The sequence below is a fragment of the Pelodiscus sinensis genome, chromosome 4 (assembly GCF_049634645.1).
Source record: "Pelodiscus sinensis isolate JC-2024 chromosome 4, ASM4963464v1, whole genome shotgun sequence".
Taxonomy (NCBI): domain Eukaryota; kingdom Metazoa; phylum Chordata; order Testudines; family Trionychidae; genus Pelodiscus; species Pelodiscus sinensis.
The window spans coordinates 127,961,143-127,967,500 of NC_134714.1; positions in this window are offsets into that span (position 1 = coordinate 127,961,143).

Sequence of the window (6,358 nt, forward strand, 5' to 3'; positions counted from 1 at the left end):
GAGCTGCTAGAAAGGGATGGTTGCTGGAGTGGGCATGGTGGGGTTAAACTGATGGTGAACAGTGCACGTTGTGTGGAGAAGTCTGGTAGATTCTCTGCGTGCTAACTTTCTGCAAGCCATCAAGAAGGCTACTTGTCTCGATCAACATGTCCCTTGAGAGGCTCAGGGGAGGGCAAATGGGACAAAGACTCTGTCATTGCCACATCTCACCCAGCCCCAACGTTGGAATGAAAGGGAAAAGATAAGTGGATGAACTTCTGAGTGGGTTTGCGTGTGGGGGTGGGCAGCAGGGCTCCCTGCTCGATCATATTGAGAGTTCATCAAATCTTACGCTTCAGTGTTATCAGGGTACTAGCACGGAGGAAATCCAGGGGGCACCGTTACCTTGTGTTCCTCTGTTAGTCTGCCCCCTATGGACTGAGGGGCTACTTCTCTTTGTTAGCCTAAGCTATTATGTCATGGGTATTTGCATTGGGTCATCTCTTTCCATCTCAGTAAGTTATCCTCTATTTCCTAAAGCTTGTCAGTGTTCAGCGGGAACCTAGTGAGAGCAAGCGTGTCTTCCATGCTAGCCTCTCGGTTTGTGCTACAAAGAGCAGACTACCAGATATCTAGGAGAGAATGGTACATACCTGCCTTCCTAGTGCTACCCTGTGGTAGGCTCAGTTACAGTAGCATTCTTAACATTACTCCACCTACGCCAGCAGCCAACTAATGAAAGAGGAAGGCTTGGAAGACCTCTGCTCAAACAGGTAAGAAACATGGGACATTTGGCTTACCTACTGCAATGTTATTTTGAAGATAGAGAATTGGCTCATGTACATTAAGCTGTTTCAGGGAAACACCCTAGCAACCATTAAATCCTGACACAGCTCAGAATGATAGCTGAGAAACAATGTTGGCACTTTCTGGAGGAGAGAATTTTCCTAATGTCCTACAATAAAGTCTCTACAGGGATCTTCCCATTTCTCTTTCCAGCCATGATGGACTGAGTTGCTTCAGACTGCTGTGTCGCACTGGCTTATGGGTTTTGACAAGAGCTTGGTGGCCATCAAGTTATGGAAGAATTCCAGATAAACATTTACAGAGAAGGTGCTAAGGTGCCATGTCTTGTTCTGTCTAATAATTTAAGTGACTGGCCTGATCAACCAACTTTCCACCACGAAAACCTTTCCACTAGATATTCTGAGAGGTATAAGCTACTAACAGCCTAGAAAGGTGGTGTTCATTGCATATCAGTTCTACCTTTAGTCAGTATTTCTAAGGTCACCATCAACATAGTAATTGATCGACTCAAACTCTTTAGCATACTAACCCATACACTATTCCTAACAGCTAGCAATGTGCTATCATCTCCACTTTTTATGCCTGTGAAGAGAGAGATCAAGAGATTAATTAACTTGTGCAAGATCATCCAAGAAGTCTGGGATAAAGAGAAATGAATGTGAGTCACATCACCCACATCCTGGTCTGGTGCCCTGCATGGGGACGTACATATGTGTAGAGGTCCACTTTATGGCACTTTCATTTATGCCACTCATCGTTTGGCTAAAATTTCTTCAACCTGGCTTCTACAATTCTGATACCAGTTGAAGATGGAGGCACTTCCACAGAGATGACCCACTCGCCCTACACAGAGTGCTGGGTTTGACTCTCAACTCTGGTATGAACACGTATGTCGGGTGATTCTGACAACATGATGGTGAAACTGATTAAATCCCTCTCAGAAGGCTAAATATATAGATGTGAACACCTGGTGAACCAAATTTTCATCTTTTCTATTTAAATCCAGTTGAAAATTTTCCAGTGAAACAGCTTGCCACCAAACAATGCTGATGCAGTGAAAATGAAATCATTTTATGGGACTGCATAAGTGTAACCCCCCCTTTTTCCTCCCTGGGTTACTCAGGAGCAAGTCATACTCACATGTGTGCCTGGGCGCCTGATGGTTTTAACACAAAAGGAGATCCTGAGTACTCCAGTGGTGATGTTGTTTAGTTGGGGATTCCCTATCCACCCCCTTGCTGCAGTTCCTTGCTCCTAAAGACATATGCAATGACGGTGCCTCCATGTGGCTGGCCCTGTACACACTTAATGGTGTGCCTTGGGAGTCTCCATGAATAAAATTATTCCAGTAATAACCTGGAACTAACTCCAAGACAACAATTATAAAAAATAAACTATAGCTCATTGATTAAATTAGAATTAACACACCTTTACTTAACAACTTAAAGAACCCGGGCTTAACAAATTAAAAGTGAACAGAATCAATTAAGAAGTACACAAAGGAAACTTATCCATCTGGCATTTGCACTGCCACCATTTATCCCACCTCAGAGCATGCACTCCTCTGGAGTCAGAGTCCCAGGCACTTGCGTGGACGTGCTTGAAGGTCTGCAGCTGGAGAGGGGACAGTGCTGCGCAGGTTCTGTGTGTGTTAGTCCAAGCTGAGCAGCCAACTTCAAAATCCCCCTGACACTGGAGAAGGCCCCACAAAATGCCTGGAGTTCTGGTTCCCTGTGATCTGCCCAGAATCAGTTTGTCTTTTGTGCTCCATCCCAGGCAGCACTTTTCCAAACAGCCACAGTTACTTGCAGTCACCTCCTGTGTAGGTTTCTATACACTCTTTCCAGCCACAGGCACAACCAGGATCTCTCCCCTCTAGGGACAATCAACAGCAGCCCCCCAAAGCAGCTTGCTAGATCCAAGCCCCAGCAGTAACAGTAACAGGTTCAGTTACAGGCTCTAGCTGCAGCACACCAGCTCCTGGCCTGGAACTGGCTCCACACCAGCAACCTGGCTCCTCTCACCAAAAATGGAGAGCCTCCCTTTTCCCCAAAATGCCCAGACGTGCCCACACTTCCTCCATTTTCCTCATGGGCTCATGGGAGTTGTAGTCTCTAGGGCTAGATTGCAGCACAAAGGATTCTCCCAGAAAAAGTCAGAGGCCCCATTAATAAGAAGACTACATAAGAACAGCCACACTGGGTCAGACCAAAGGTCCATCTAGCCCAGTATCCTGTCTGCCGACAGTGGCCAATGCCAGATGCCCCAGAGGGAGGGAACACAACAGGTAATCATCACGTGATCCCTCCCCTGTCACCCATTTCTGGACAAACAGAGGTTAAGGACACCATTCCTACCCATCCTGGCTAATAGCCATTGATGGACCTAACCTTGTAGCTCTTTTTAATTCCTGTTAAAGTCCTAGTCTTCACAATATCTTCTAGCAAGGAGTTCCGCAGGTTGACTGTGCATTGCATGAAGAAAAACTTCCTTTTGTTTGTTTTAAACTTGCTACCTATTAATTTCATGTGGTGACCCCCAAGTTCATATATTATGGAAACAAGTAAATAACTTTTCCTTATTCACTTTTTCCACACCAGTCATGATTTTATAGACCTCTGTCATGTCCCACTCCCCACCCTCCTTAGTCTCCTCTTTTCTAAGCTGCAAAGTCTTTTTAATATCTCTTCATAGGGGACTTGTTCCAAACCCCTAATCATTTTGTTTCCCTTCCCTGAACCTTTTCCAATGCCAATATATCTTTTTTTTTAGATGAAGCAACCACACCTGCACGCAGTATTCAAGATGTGGGCGTACAATGGTTTTATATAGAGACAATACGTTATTCTCTCTCCTATTCTCTATCCCTTTTTAATGATTCCTAACATTCTGTTTGCTTTTTTCACTGCTGCTGCACACTGAGTAGATATTTTCAGAGAAGTATCCACAATGATTCCAAGATCTCTCTCTTGAGTAATTATGATTAAATTAGTCCCCCTCCCCCTCCCATATTGTATCTGATTAGTTGGACTTTTCTATAGGAAATTATCTAACTAATTCAATGAGGTAAAAAAATTCATTTTGGCATTATAGTTTTGACTTTTACATTATGTTATGTTATATTATGTTTTATGGGATGTTAGTCAAAAAGAAATGTTTTGATCTTACTGAAAGGAAGCATTTTGATAAAGACTCTGAAGTGCTCAAGGACTTTTTAAAAAATTACAAGCCTCTTCCACATTAATCAGCCATACAAAAGCTACCAGCAATTTGCATTCCAAGCAAGATGGAAAATTCTGCAGGGAAAGAAGCTGGAGACAGCTAGATTAATGAGCATGTCAAAAAGTTATTAGGAGTAACCACAGAGGCTAAAAGGAATGGAAAAGGGGATTGATCAGCAAAGAAATTGATATCTTGCAGGTTAGAAAAATGAGGGTATGTCTACACTACAGCGTTAATTCGAGTTAACTTAGTTTGAAATAGTTAATTTGAATTAAGCTAATTCTAAATAATGCATCTATACAAAAAAACTATTTCAAAATAGTGTTTTGCTATTTCGAAATAGCACGTCCACACTGAGTGGACCCTGAACTGAAGTTAAGACTGGCCAGAACCAGTGCCGGCAGGGCATCAGGTTAGGACTTAGAGTGTGGGGCTGCTGCCTGAGGGTATCTGAGCTCCGTGCTTAAAGGGACCCTATCCCCACCCCAGACAGACGGTTCTCAGGGTTCCCTGCTTCCTTGTCTACCTCGATGAGGGACAGCAAAGCAGTCCTGACTTGGAGTGCCCTGAGTGCCCACACTCAGGACACCACAGCACTCGACCACATGGAGCCAGAGCTGCCCCTGGGCACGCTGGTGTGTCTTGTGGGGTTATTGCCATCAGTCCAGCTGCATTTGCTGCAGGCTGCCATCCGGGGGGGGGGGTCCATCGGGGGGCTGTCAGGATCCAGGAGGCCCTGCGGGAGACCATCCACCTGAGGAGCCCTCAGAGCCACCCCGGTCCTCCCCAGTGGGGGCTCGTGCCCCATTCCTCCCTCATGTCCTTCCACGTACCCCTCCCTAGCCCCCCTTCCTGATGTCAAACAAAAGACACGTATGTTCAAAAATAGAAACTGGGTTTATTGAACAGAACTGGGGGGGGGGAGGGAATGAACCTCTGGGGAGACTGGGAAAAGGAGGTGGGAGAGGGGAAGAGAAAGGGTGAGAGAGGGGAGGGGGAAACCTGGGAAGAGGGAGCTGGAAGGGGGAAGCAAGGGGAAGAAGGGGGAAGGTTGGGGGTCTCGCCGGACTAACTTGATTTTCATGCAAACCTGCTCCTGGGTTCGCATGTGGCCTTTGGTGGCCAGGCTGGAAGCTATCCTGCCATAGATGGCCACATTCTTCTGTCTAGTGTGAAGATCATGGATGTTGGGGGCATCCCCCCCAAACCTGAATAAGGTCCATGATCTCCACCCTGGACCAGGAAGGTGCCCGCCTTCTCCAGCCCCTGTCAGGCTCCTTGGAGCTGGCAGACTACTCCTGGGGAGCGGTGGAGGGCTGGCTGCCAGTGGCTTGCTGGCTCATGTTTTGGGGGCCACTGGGTCAGGGGCCCCGGTGGCCATTGCTGGCTCAGGGCTGGCATGCTTGGAGTTGGCACAGTCGTGTGACCAGAGTCTACCCCTTTAATGGCTCCAGGGCTAGGCTAGAGGAGAGTAAGTTTTCCTGGTTGTGCCCAAAGTGGCCACCAGGGCTCCCTGGGAAGGGCTGGAGGCCCCCTATTTTGAATTAAGTGTCTACACAGCACTTAATTCAAAATAACTATTTCGAATTTGGCATTACTCCTCATAGAATGAGGTTTACCAAATTTGAATTAAGGGCTCCGCTATTTTGAATTACTTTCGAAATAACGGTTTGCATGTATAGACGCTGTTAAAGTTAATTCGAAATAACGGCTGTTATTTCTAATTAACTTTGCAGTGTAGACATACCCTATCAGAATACATTGAGAATTGCTGCAAATCAAGCTGAAGTAGTTCTTTCCAAGTCAATTTGAATAAATAATAAGTTGTTTAGTTATATAAATAAAAAGAGAAGAAGGAAGCTGGGCAGTTATGCAATGTGGATAGAGTGCATAGTAAAGGTAATGTAGGTATGGCACAAAAGCTAAATGAATACATTGCATGGATGTGAAGGATGATAATATGGAACATGGACATGAAGGCAAGATAGCAGGTGGAAAATGAGTAGACAGAAATGAAAAGCACAACAGTCTGTAGCTGCTCACCCTTTTGGCTCTAGAGGTCTTCTGTTCAACCCTATGGGTACGTCTAAACTACATGGCTCCGTCGACGGAGCCATGTAGATTTGTTGTTTTGGCAAAGGCAAATGAAGCCGCGATTTAAATGATTTACATGGCTGCCGCGCTGAGCCGACAAACAGCTGATTAGCTGTTTGTCGGCTCAGCGCGCTAGTCTGGACGCTCCCCTGCCGACATCAAAGCCCTTTGTCGGCAGCCCCGGTAAACCTCATCCCACGAGGAATAACGGGGCTGCCGACAAACGGCTTTGATGTCGGCAGGGGAGCGTCCAGAC